Source organism: Giraffa tippelskirchi, chromosome 7 (assembly GCF_054371585.1).
Source record: "Giraffa tippelskirchi isolate mGirTip1 chromosome 7, T2T-mGirTip1v1.2.pri, whole genome shotgun sequence".
NCBI classification, from domain to species: domain Eukaryota; kingdom Metazoa; phylum Chordata; class Mammalia; order Artiodactyla; family Giraffidae; genus Giraffa; species Giraffa tippelskirchi.
Genome location: NC_137281.1, coordinates 148,110,361 through 148,123,874, shown reverse-complemented (window position 1 = coordinate 148,123,874; position 13,514 = coordinate 148,110,361).

Sequence of the window (13,514 nt, the reverse complement as noted above, 5' to 3'; positions counted from 1 at the left end):
TCATTCAGTCATTATGTTTAGCAGCATCTACCATGTGCCAGGTGCTGGGGAGACAGCAGTGAACAGATGAAATAAAGTCTTTGCTCTCAGGGAAGCACCAACCATAGACAACAAGAGGCCCTCTTTGGGGGCTTTTGTGTCTTTCTGCCCCCGTTGGTGGTGAACAGTTGTCCCTGGCTCCTTCTCCCTGACCCCGAGAGCCCCGGGGAACAGAGGCTGGATTCAAGGCTGCTCACCGAACACTTGTTTTCAGCAGAGTCCCCTTAGCTGGGCCTGGTCCTCCACCTGTCCCAGCGCCTCTGGCTTTTTCCCCTGGGCAGCTGTCCCTCCTGACCCCCCTCCTTCCATCTTGCCTGCCTCCCTCTCTCCCCTTCCTTGGGGGCACTGGCTGTGGTTCTCAATCCTGGCTGGCCATCCATGTCCCTGGAAGCAACTTCAGAAAAACTCTGCAGGTGCGAGAGTGGGGTCCTGGCTTCTGATATCTTTCTGAGGCCATTCCAGGTTAAGATCTCGGCTCCAAGGGCCCACAGGGAAGCCCCTGGAGTGACTTCCCCAGCTTTGACTTGGAGCAGCGACGTGCTGTAAGCCAGGGGCTACGGGAGGAGACTGACTGGGCATCTCAAGGCCAGGTCAGAGGAGTCAGGACTGAGCCCAGCAGGTCCAGAGAGGGATGCTCAGTTGTGAGGCTGATCTCCAGGAGGGGAGTGGGGGGTAGGCACCCTCTGGCTCCTCCTCAGGCCTCTCCCAGAGCTCTCTGTCTTCAAGGCTACAGAGGGCTCCTGCAGCACAGGTCAGGGAAGAGGAGGGGGAGACGTGAAGGAGCAGGTAGGGGCAGCTTTGTCTTCTCTCTCTCCTTCCCCTGTTAAGTCCTGCTCATCTTTCAAGGCACAGTTCTAATTTCACCTCCTCCAGGAAGGCTTCCCTTATTACCCAGATGAAAACCAACCCATCAGTTCCTCACAGGAGTTCCCCAAGGATTTCCCTGGGATTCACTCTGTATACTTGACTCGTCAAACTTAGATTGGGAAATGACTCTGAACCTAGTCCACTCTCTTCTACTTCGGGCAGGCCTCCGTGTATACATCTCACGCACATATACCCCTCAGCCTGAGGTCAGAGCCCCCAACATTTGGGGCCACCTGCAGGTATAGGAGCTCAGTTCCTCTTGCCACATCGTTCCTCTGGGGCAGGGGCAGGGCCTGGAAGACTGGGAGCATGGCTCCTGGGCCCTCTGGCCCCATGCCAGGACTCTGTCTCAGAGGACTTTTCCTGGGAGAACCAGGGGAAGGTTTGGCCCATCCAGAGGGACTGAACACTTCAACCAGGAAACCTGCTGTGTTTCTGGGCAACCAGCCCTCTTTGTGGATATGTAGGGCAGATACCAACCAGGGTTCTTGGCCTTCCCCGTGAACAGAAATTGACAAGAGGCCAGAGAAGAAATTTAGGTGAGGCTTACTAGGGATCTTGTACCAGGTACAGGACAGAAGAATAACAAGTAACAGGTTCCCTTGCTGGCTCCCTGAGGCGGGGGTGAGCCCTGGCATGAAGGTAGAGGGGGTGTCTGGGTGGTGGGCGTGAGGGGTGGCTTAGGCAGTTTGCCCATCCCTTTGTGGTATTGAGTGTGGGGGGCTTGCCCAGGACCTGCTTTTGTTCCCAATGCCCAGTTTTTTTTTTTGCTCCCTGCTCTTCAGAAATGGCAGTTGTTTTTGTGTGTGTGTGTGTCTTTTTTGTTCTTTTTGGTCCAGCATTTGCCCCAACTGTGCATGCACACGGTTATTATTAGTCCCATATAGTTTTTTTGTATTTTTGTAGCTGGAGGAGAGGTGTGTCCAGGTGCAAGCTTTGCAGCTATGCAGTGAAGGGTCCCAGGTCCCAGCCTGGGAAGGTTTCCCTGGGTCTCATTGCCAGACCAGGGAAGGATCAAGGGGCTTCTTCCCCCCACATGGAGTATAAGAAAAGCCCCATCCAAAAACAAGCCAAGAAGCCCAATGAAGATTCTGAATTTCCCCACCTTTTCATTTTTTTAAATATCCATTTAAAAAGTTTTTTCTTGCTTTTTTGGGTGTCCTGCCTTGCTGGTGACCTCAGCAGTACATGTTATTTTGTGTGCTGGGAAATCCAGCTTTGGTGTTGTGTGTGAGTACAGGTTTCTATGTATGGGTTACATTAATATATGCACGCAGCCTATATGCACACACACAAATCACATCACACCGTGTTGAATCAATGGTTCTCAGCCCTGCCTAGGGAGTAACAAAAACCCCAGTGCTGCAGTTAAAATAAATCAGAACCACAAGGAGTAGGGCCCAGGTGTCAGTAGTTTGCAAATCTCCCCAGGTGATCCCCCCTGTGCCATCACAGCTAAGAAGCTCTGATACAGACGGCAGCTTTCTGACGGAGTGCCTTTATTGAACAGTTAACAAGAGTGAGGGTTCAGACTCTGAAATTAAGGGACGACACTTGGAAAGAAGCAGATGGCAAAAAGCCTTGGCCTGGATGCAGTGTTCTCACCTTGGAACAAGACCATCTCTGCAGTCCCACCCAAATCTTAAAAAATGCTTTGGCTGCAATGGATATGCTCAAGGAGGAGGGGAAGGCCTCCTGGGAGAGCCCAGGCCCCCTCTCTAGAAGCTCACAGGTCCTGGAGTCCTGAGTATCCATAGCTGCTTCCTTTTTTAAACCAAGGGGTATAAACCAAGGGGACTCCTGCCCACCTCCCACAGGAGCAGACAGCAGCCGCAGCCGGTCTGAGCTGCTGGGGAGCCAGGATTAGGGACAGATTAGTGAGTGTGGTTTAGAGGGGCTCTGGAGCCTTGCAGCCAGCTCAGAAGCCTCAGGTCCAAAGATAGCAAACAGGAGAAGATGAGACAGCATGTGGAAGGGAGGGGGCAACGCGGGAGAGGGGACAGTTGGCAAGCTGATGCTTGGGCCATGAAAAAAATCATTTATTAGCTCCTAATTTTTTTAAAAAAGTTTTTGTTACAAAGCTAAGATATGCTTATAAAAACGTGGACAGTATTGAAGCATACAGATGAAAAATGAAAAGTTCTTTTTCACCTTCCATTTCCTCCCGAATTCTACTTTCCACTATCATCATTTTGGCATATATGCTTTCAGACCATTTTATATATATATATACACGTGTTTTCTATACACATTATTTTTATTCCTTAAAAAAAAAACTCGGATTATTCTCTACATATTATTTTGCAACTTGTTTTTTAAATACTATACCACAGACATGTTCTGTGCCTGTTCCTAAGTCAGAGTTACTTTATTCCTTTTGACAGCTGCCTAGAATTCCAGAGCCTGTTATGATTTATGGGACTGCTACGGTCAGCATACTTGTTCAACTGTTCTGTCAGAGACCTTCCTAAAAGTGGAATGGCTAGTTCTGAAGGCCTGTGGCTTCCTAAATGGGATGGATTTTGTCCAGTCGTCTCCCCCAGATCCTTTGCAGACCCACCGATATTATCCATAGACCCACTATGTTATCTTCCTCATAACCTCATCCGCATTGGGTATTACCAAGTTCCCCAGTGTAAATGCAGGAGTGTTGTTAACAAAGCTTAAACAAAACGCAGTCCTGTGAGGCTTAACCTCCAGTTTCTCGTCTTCCAGGTGGGGAGGGCGAGGGAAGTGGTGTCTGCCAGCTGCCTGCTGGGAGGAGCAGGAGACTCTGGTGGGGTGGCTGCCCTCCCCGGAGCCCTCAAGGTGGTTGTGTGAGTGGCTCCGTGACAAAGGGCTTCCTGTGGGACCCAACAGCCCCATCCAGGGGGTCACAAAGGTGGGAAAATGTCATGTGTCAGGACGGGTCACCTGAAGCCAAACAGTCTCAGCTCAAGTGCCAGCCCTTTCTGCCGTCCCTAGTGGCTCCTTTCAGCCTCTCTCCCCATCTATTAAGCGGAGGTGATGGAGGTGCTCCTGGGATGAGGATTAAGCAAACGGATACTTGTACAGAACAGTGCCTGGGAAGAAATGTTAGAGTGGGGTGAGTTCCCAGTTAATAAGCCATTCCCTACGGCATACACACGCCTACCCTACCCTACCCTACCCCGCCGGACACACACACAGGGTCCAACTTCTCTCCTCTGGGGTAACCACTGTTAACAGTCTGGTACATATCATTCCAGACTTCTAGGAACATCTAGGCACACGACTTTCACGTGCATGCAGGTACATGTGACAATTATAAAACGGTCCCGTGTGCACACTCTTTCCCTTACGAGTCTTCTTTTTAAATTTTTTAAAACTAACTTTATTTTCTGAACAGGTATTACATACACATGGTATAAAATTCAAAAAGTAAGAGGGTAGACAGTGAAAAATTAGCATTCTTCTCTCCTCAGTTTCGTCACTATTTAAGTTCTTATTGGTATCAATTTCTTGAGTATACTTCGATACTTCAAGCATTTTAAGAAACATATTCGGCTCAGACTTTTATTTTTTCCTCACACAAATGGTAGCATACTTGACAGAATCTCTTCCACCTTTTTTTTTCACCTAATGAAATATCTTGAAATATCTATATCTTTTTATATCACCACATGTAGAGTTTAAAAAAAAAAATTTGGCTGCATAGAATTTCACTGTTAGAAGTATCATCACTTCTTTAATCTGTTTTTAAGGAAACTGAGATTTTAAAATAATTGGCTTATTAATAAACTGTAATAAATATCCTTAGAAGGAATCATCTTTATAAAGCCGAAGAACACCTAGCTAAAATTGACTTAAACTGATAAACAGTTTGAAGACTCAGTAACTGCACACTGACTTCTGTTCAGCCCCTTAGTTTCCCTGCAGACCTGGCTCTCTGACTCTTTTCTGTCCTTTCATACGTGGACTTTCTCTTTAGGCTCCTTCACCTCCACTAACTTCACCTTCACCAACTCTAGGGTCTTCCTGGGTGGAAGAAAAAGGCTGCCACAGTACTAGACCTCCATCCTCAGATGACACCATCCAAGGCAAGGCAGAATGTGTCCCCCGTATCTTCTACAGGAGAGGAAGGAAGTAACTTGTCCCCAGAAACCCTGCAAACCACAAGCATCTGCTACATTCTCCTATCACTTGCACTTTTCATTTTAATAGTCTATCAGGAACATTGTTCCTATAGATACATCTATTTCTCTCTTTTTAAAGTGATTTCATGTACTTAATTGTGTGGAGTTACCATGGCTCCTTTGCTCGCTTTCTCTCTGATAGACATTTAGGCACTTCTGTTTAAAAAAAAAAAACCAACTTACAATGTTGAAATGAATGTCTGTACTAGCTAGGATGCAGTTCTTTAACAAAGACCCACAGTAACAGGTGCTTAAACACAGGAGTTCTCTCTTCAGTTTCAGTAGTTGTTTAAGCATTCACGGTGGACAGGGTGGCTCTGCTTTAGTTGGGGATGCAATTTACCTTTATCTTGATGCCCTCATCTATGAGGTTGAAGAAAACTCAACACCATGCCTTCTGGGTCCATACTCCAGCCACTGGAAGTGGAAGAGAGGAAAAATGGAAGATCACTTCCCTCCAAGCACACAACCCAAAAGGTGCGCATCACTTTTGCTCACACCCACTTTTGCCAGAAGTTGGTCATGTGGCCACACCTCACTGGAAATGGAATCTTTATACCTAATAGGATGTGCCCCACAAAAAGTTGGGGGTTCTATTGCTAAAAGAAGAAGAGGAGAAAATGAATTATGGAATAATTAGCTACCTCTGATACAACATCCTCACACTTTTTTCTATCAACAGCCCTATATTTTGGGGGGATTGAATTCTTTTTATTTATTTATTTGGCTGTGTTGGGTCTTAGCACGTGGGATCCTTGTTGCATCATGCGGGATCTTTCATGCAGTACACGGACTCTCTAGTTGTGGCTGGCAGGCTTCAGGAGTGGGTGTAGTTGCTGTGTGGCATGGGAGATCTTAGTTCCCCGACCAGGGATTGAACCCACGTCCCTGAAATGCAAGGTGGATTCTTAACCACTGGACCACCAGGGATGTCCTGGATTGAATTCTTTTTGATACCCACCCCAAAATATTTCTACCAGTGTATGCTACCACTGACAGTTCTTTGACTGATGCTTTGCCACCACCCAAAACTGTTGCAGCAGCCCCCACAACCACAGCTGCAAGCTTAACCCAGTCCATTGCGGGCTGTGCCCATGGCATGGGCTGGTGACTCTGAATGTCCATCTGCCAATCTCTAGTTCTGTGACTGTCCTCAGTCTCTTGACTGTCCTCAATCTCCAGAGTCCTCAGTTTCTTATCTATCAAATTAAGACATTTAACTCTAGTCTGGGTCTGAGAGAATCTCAGCTTCTCTTTCAGTCTTGGAGTTAGATCTATGATGGAGGGAGTACACCCCGGGAGGCGCAGCTTTGCATAAAATGACATTTAAACAGAGGGAGGTGATGGCCCTACCCTGTGTGCTAACAGAATACAGCCAGTGGGCCGTGTTCGGATGGTGCTAAGAGCCAACAAAACTGTACTGTGGTCAGAAGAGAGCTACCCATGGCAGAAACAGGCCTGAGAACAGAGAAAGAAAAGAATGCAGCGCAACGGGAGTGTTTAATCCAGGGAACAGGAGACTGAGTGTGGCTGGTGAATATTTCCTGGACCGACTCTGCAATGGGAGGGGACAACGGCCTGTTAGGTTCCACATCGCCCCCAGGGGTGGCAGGTTTGGGCACAAAATGAGAAAGAATCTCTTAAGAAATGTAAAGCTATTTCAATGACACTTTACCGAAAGGTGAAGAGGGTATTTGGGGCCCACCAGGCCCCCCGCTGAGCTGACCTAGCCTCAGGCGGCTCGCCTCCCTCCCTGCCGCTCTCCAACCTCAAAACCAAAGCTGCTCTCCGCCACCACCACCACCGAAACTGCTCTCACTATCAACATGTCCCTCCGACTCATGGAAGTTTTGCTGGCCTCATCTTCCTGCCCCCGCAGCAGCAGGCCACACCTGGACCACATCCCTCCCCTGGAAGCTTCGGGTTTCCTCCAGCCCACCCTGAGCTGTCCACCCCACCTCCTGCTGCTCCCTCTCTGGTCCTTTGCTGGTGTCCTGTCATCCTCCTGCAGTGACTTCTCTACTGTAGATCTTCACTGCTGCTCACACTGCACCTCACCCTGCCTTTCATTACCATCGCATGTGGGTGGCAGTGCCAGTCTAGAACTCTGCCCCTGTTCAGGGGCAGAGAGCAAGTAGCCAAAGGCTCAGTGTCCCACAGGCATGTAAAATTCAACTTGTCCAGAAGGACTTTGTCATCCGCCCCCTCAGTTCAGTTCAGTTGTTCATTCGTGTCCGACTCTTTGTGACCCCATGGACTGCAGAACACCAGACTTCCCTGTCCATCACCAATTCCTGGAGTTTACTCAAACTCAAGTCCATTGAGTCAGTGATGCCATCCAACCATCTCATCCTCTGTCATCCCCTTCTCCTCCCGCCTTCAATCTTTCCCAGCATCAGGGTCTTTTCCAATGAGTTGGTTCTTCGCATCAGGTGGCCAAAGTATTGGAGCTTCAGCTTCAACATCAGTCCTTCCAATGAATATTCAGGACTGATTTTCTTTTGGATGGACCGGTTAGATCTCCTTGCAGTCCAGGGGACTCTCAAGAGTCTTCTCCAACACCACAGTTCAAAAGCTTCAATTCTTCTGCACTCAGCTTTCTTTATAGTCCAGCTCTCACATCCACACATGACTACTGGAAAAACCATAGCTTTGACTAGACAGACCTTTGTATCCACCCGCTACCCTGCCACCCACCTCTTCCTCCGGTGGGGAACAGAGAGGACCACCATTTAAGCAAGAACTGTGGGTCACCCCTGCCTGCTTCCTTTCCCTAACCTCTGTATCTAATCAGTTCTGCCTTCTCAGTATCTCTCAGGTCCCTCCACTTCCTCCCATTGCAACTACCGCCTCCTGACTCATCTCTCGGTGTGCAGTCTTGTCCTCTAATCCATCGATGCGGTTATGTCCCTCTGACTTAAGACCTTTCCAGGGCTCCCCTTCACCCTCAGGACAGAACCCAAATGGTTTGGCAGGCTTTCAAGGTTCTTTTAGATCTCCCTTCTTCCCGCCTTTGGGAACCCCAGTTCCTCACACTGCTCCCCTCTCGATGGGCTCCAGCCAGCCTCACCAAAGACAGTACTACTCATAGGCAGCTCCTTTGGCTTGGAATTACGTCTCTCTTTCTTCCTTTGGCTAACAGCCAAGTCCAAGTCCTTCAGGCCCCAGTGCAGACTTCTCCCCCTTCCAGGGAGCCCTTCCTGGCTGCTCCAGGACGGCTTAGCTGTCCCCTCTCCGTGGCCTCCCTAGCACCGTGGATCAAGCCACAGAGGCTTTGTGCACTGTTTCTAATCGCTTGATTGTGTCTCTGTGTCATCAGGCTTCTAGAAGCTGGGTGTGCAGAACCTTGCCCGGGTCTCTAGCATTGATCACTTGAAGCCTGGGACCGAATGCGTTGGATAAATATTTGTGGACCGGCATTGAATCAAACACCTGACTAATTAGGTGCAGCTCAGGGCTTCAGCAGCGGCCCCCACGTTGAGAAAACGGCCTGGGCGCCAGGGTTAAGAAGCGGATGGAGAGTGAGAGCGACTAGAAAGTGAAAGTAAAGCTGAGCGGGGAGGAAAGCGCCCCAGAGGGTGCAGACTGGGGAGGAGGGGCCAGCCAAGAGTTCATTCAACCCAGTCTAGCAAGGGAGTCGGCGGATTGTGTGGGGGTGGCGCCGTGGGCGGGGAAGCAAGCGAAATGAAACAGAAAAATGTGTTTTGTAATTAGTCATTGCCCCCTGGGGTGATGCTGGGAGTTTTCACCGGAGGTGGGTAGACCAGATTTGCAAAATGACAAACAGGGGCTAACCACCAGCTGGGGCCACAGTGGGGCTTCCGGCCCTGGTGGCAGAAGTCGAGCTTTCTAGTTTTTTCTCTGTCCCGCCCCACTATCTTCAAGATTCTGCCAAATTATGGAAATGGGAGGGGAAGGCATCTGAGCAAAGGCTTTCCCAGGGGCCAAATCTGTGTTTCCTGACTTCCACGGAGGCTGGCCTCGGCCTCTCTGCAGGTTCTTAGGACCAGGAATGGGACAGGTTGGTGCTCCCCACCGGGAAGGCTCTGAAACGACCTTGTTTCTAAAGACCTTGATTACCTTGCCCAGTGGAGGTTCTTCAGTTCAGCTCAGTTCAGTGGCTCAGTCATGTCTGAATCTTTGCGACCCCATGGACTGCAGCACCCCAGGCCTCACTGTCCATCATCAACTCCTGGAGCTTATTCAAACTCATGTCCATTGAGTCAGTGATGCCATCCAACCATCTCATCCTCTGAAAGGCAAAGTGGAGGTTCTTGGGAAACAGGAAAACATTCCAGAGATGGGGATTCCAGGTAAAGGCCCCAGCCCTCCCCTCCTGCTAAGGAAAGCAGCGAGAATGAGCATGACGAGGTATAAAGGGGAAGCCTCCTTCTGTGCTTAGGAAGGTGGGGGTCAACTGCTCCCCCACAGACCCTCCTGGGGAGGCTAGAACCAAATGTCAGCACAAAGAGACCCCTGCCCCTCATATACAGAAAGGGTGCCCTGTGGGAGTCACACCTTTATATCTAGAGCCAAGGCTTCCAACCTTTTAAAACCAACATCCTCAGTGAGAAATGCATTTCGCATGAGTGTTTACATACCCCAAAACAAGCTGCAGGAATGTATAGGCAAGTGTTAGTCGCTCAGTTGTATCCAACTCTTTGTAACCCCACAGACTACAGCCCACCCGGCTCCACTGTCCATGGGATTCTCCAGGCAAGAATACTGGAGTGGGTTGCCGTTTCCTCCTCAGGGGATCTTCTAGACCCAGGGATCGAACCCACGTCTCCTGTATTGCAGGTAGATTCTTTACCATCTGACCCACTTTTCTTTTTATCATATGTAACCTGTGCTCATGTTTTTCCTTTCTATTTCTTTAAAAAAAAAAAAAATTCTGCGTGCAATCCACTGAACTGATTTCTTGATCCACTAGTGGGTCTCAACCCGGTTGCTCTGGGGATGTCGGTTCTTCACTCTGCAGTGTCTTCAACCCTTGACAACTGGAATTTGGGCCCAAGTTTCTGCAGAGTTCCTTTCTCCATGTTCTACTTACTAGCACACCTTCCACCAGATCTGCAGTCCCCGAAGTCACCACCTTCATCAAGGTACACATCTGTTCCTCTGATTCCAGGACCTTCAGGATAGGCAGGGAGCCGTGTTACTGGCAGATTATCTGAGATAAGGATAACACAGGAAGCCCACCAGGTCCACATTGGGCGATCGGGTGGGGTGGGGTGTGGCCTGCTCTGGATTGCAAGATTATTGCCAAAATAAAATACTTAAGCAACGGTAAGGGGTTGGCTAGTGAAATCACACACCAAGAAACCTAGAGGTAGGTGGTTCCAGAGTTGGTTAAGCGATCATGTGGCTTTTTTGGTTTTTTGCCCTTGGTTGTCACCTGCCAACCTTTGGAAATATCTCTCCTTACCTTAGTCTCTGAGACTGCTATGTGAAGGGGCTTTGTGGGTGGCAGGAGAAGGGAAGGGTGGGGCCTAGGTTTCAGCTGGCTGGGTAAGTGAGTGAGTCACTGGGTGGCTGGGCCCCTTCAGCCCCATGTAAGGACAGGCTGCAGCCGCCCACTGCCCGCCCTAACTGTGTCTGGACAGAAATGGGCATGTCTGCTTTGCAAAAGGCCCCACCTCATGCTCGGATAACCCTGTGAATCAGGACGGCCAGAGATGCTTATCATCCCTTTTCTCCCCACGAGTCACAGGCTCCCAAAGTGAAAATGACTGCTGGCCTCACCTAGAAATCCAGGCCTGAGCTGAGAAGAGAACTGATGTCCTGTCTCCAGTGTGGTACTAGAGTTCCTGGAGCAGAAGGGCCAATCAGAATAGAGAGAAGCTCTCAGGTGCCCCTTTCTCTTTAGGCTTGTTTCTAAGTCCATCTCCAGGCAACCAAATGCCTGGTGCTGTCTCCTTCTGCCCACATGGCCCATTGTCTCCTGGTTTCCCCGGGAGAGGAAGAGGTAGGGCTGGGGCAGAGTGTGGTGGCCATGGAATGTCTGGTGGTATCTAGGTCTTTGGTAGCATCTGATGGTATTGACTTAGCTATGATGAAGGTCTAGTAGCCTTTGGGACTGTGTGTGAGCTGGGAGCTTGGAATCTTAGCCACTGGACCACCCGGGAAGTCCCAAGGAAGTCTACTTTTAACAAAGGAGGGCAGGAATTGGCTGGCCCTGGGAGGAATTTGCTATAGGAGCTGGTGCTAGGGAGAGTGTGGTGCCAGCACATGTGGGTGCCTGTGGGTGGGGAGGGAGGGCCGTCTGAGGTGTAAGCTGGTGTATATGAGTGTGTGTGTGTGTGCAGGAAGAGGGCAGATGGTGTAGACATCCAGGACTGGGAATCGGAACGCCAGGGTTCTTTCCGCCATGTGTCAGCCCTGTGATCTTGGAACTTAACCTCCTCGAGTCTCAGTTTTCCTAGCTGCAAAATGGGGATGCTAGGAATCTCCTTCACAGGGTTGTTAAGAAGATCTAGATAAATGGATATGAGGGTGCTCCCAGGAACACAGTGGGAGGGCTCCTCTGGGGGCAGGATGGGGGAGGAGTTCTGCTCCTCCCCTTGGTCCTTCTCTGGAGCTGGGGTGTCAGGTAGCACTCAGTTTGGGGAAGATTAGGGCAGGGCAGCTCCAAACTCCTGGCCTTCAGTTTCTTGCCTTGCTTCCTTGAATGCCCCAGGCAGCACTAAATCAGGTCACCACTTGTCTTTCCTTGCTTTAGCTGTCATGCACACGGCTCCTGCCCAGCTTCCAATCCAGGTCACCATCTCCCACGCCCCTCCCTTCCCCAGGGGCCAAGGAGATGGCCTCACAGTGCTTTTGTTCTTGAGTGCTTGCTGTTCATTAGACCCTGGCTGTGTGCCTGACACTGGGCCAATTGCTTTAGGAAGAAATAGCAGCTACCCTTTGCAGCATGCGATCTGCCAGGCTCCATCATGAGATGGGCTTCCCTGGTGGCTCAGACGGCAAGGAATTGCAGAAAAGGCCTACAATTCAGGAGACCCAGGTTTCATCCCTGGGTTGGGAAGATCCCCTGGAAAAGGGCATGGCAACCCACTCCAGTATTCTCGCCTGGAGAATTCCATGGACAGAGGAGCCTGGTGAGCTACACAGTTCATGGGGTTGCAAAGAGTCAGTAACTGAGCGACTAACACTTTCACTTTTATCATGAGATTATCTCTTTTAGGGAGATATGATCACTTCTGCTGTATGAGTGAGGAGACGGAGGCTCAGAAAAGGTAAGGATCTCAGTCAAGGTCAAGCGACAGAGCCAAGGCTGAAACCAAGATCTGTCTGATTCCAGAGCTCATGTTTTTAATCTCCGAGGTCCTGTGTTTAGAGGAGAGAGGACAGAGGGTAAAGGTGGGAGATGGGGCTGCGGGCACCAAGGGAGTTCAGGTAAGGGTCATTCTGGGAGTCAGGGTGTGGTCTGGTGAGAGGATGCTGGCCCTGAAGGCAAGAGGAGGGGAAAGGCCTGCAGTGTGATGGGGAAGTCCACACACACTCACCTAGACGCCCACACGGTATACGACACCCAGACACACACACACAGGGCAGAGTCCCACACACCCCCACAGACACGTACAAGGACCTCAGCACAGGTGGCGCTAGTGGTAAAGAGCCTGCCTGCAATGCAGGAGATGTAAGAGACATTGGTTAGATCCCTGGGTCGGGAAGATGCCCTGGAGGAGGAAATGGCAGCCCACTCCAGTATTCTTGCCTGGAGAATCTCATGGACAGAGGAGACTGCGGCTACACTCCATGGAGTTGAAAAGAGTCGGACACAACTGAGCACACACACACACACCTAGAAGACGCACACAGACCCAGAGGTGCACGCGCACATTAACACACCTCAGTGACATCCACAGATCCAGTAACACGCAGACTCACACACACAGGCACAGAGACACAGACTCCCATGTGCACGCATGTCCTGGAGGGAAGGGAAGGAGCAGCCAGGGCCGCCTCATTTCCCAGCCTCCTCCTCTAAGGTGAAAGGAAAGCCTTCCCCAGAAACGCTGAGTCAGCAGCGGGTGACAAATGAGCCCGGGGCAGCGGGTTCGGGCGGGAGCGCTTAGCATGCGGACTGCGTCGTTGTGCCAGCGCCAGCCCCAGCGGGCAAGGGGGCAGGGAGCACTGGCTGCCCGCGGAGGGGGAGGCCCCAGGGAGGAAGTGACTCACTTTGACTTTGCAAACACCAGACCTGCTGCTCAAGGTCAAGCAGCAGGACTGCCAGCCAGCTTCCTGCAGGGAGGAGGGGTGGGCCCGGCTAGTGGGGGGGGGTGGGGAGGGCCCTGGATGCAGGTGGGGAGGCAGACAGGGGCCTGGCCCTCCCCGCTGTGGCGGGGCTCTACCACAACGGAGGACGGGAAGGTGCACGGGGGAGACCCCTGAGTGCTGAGGTTCGGCTCAGGAATGGCCAGGGCTGGCTGGGGGAAGGGGGATTGATCC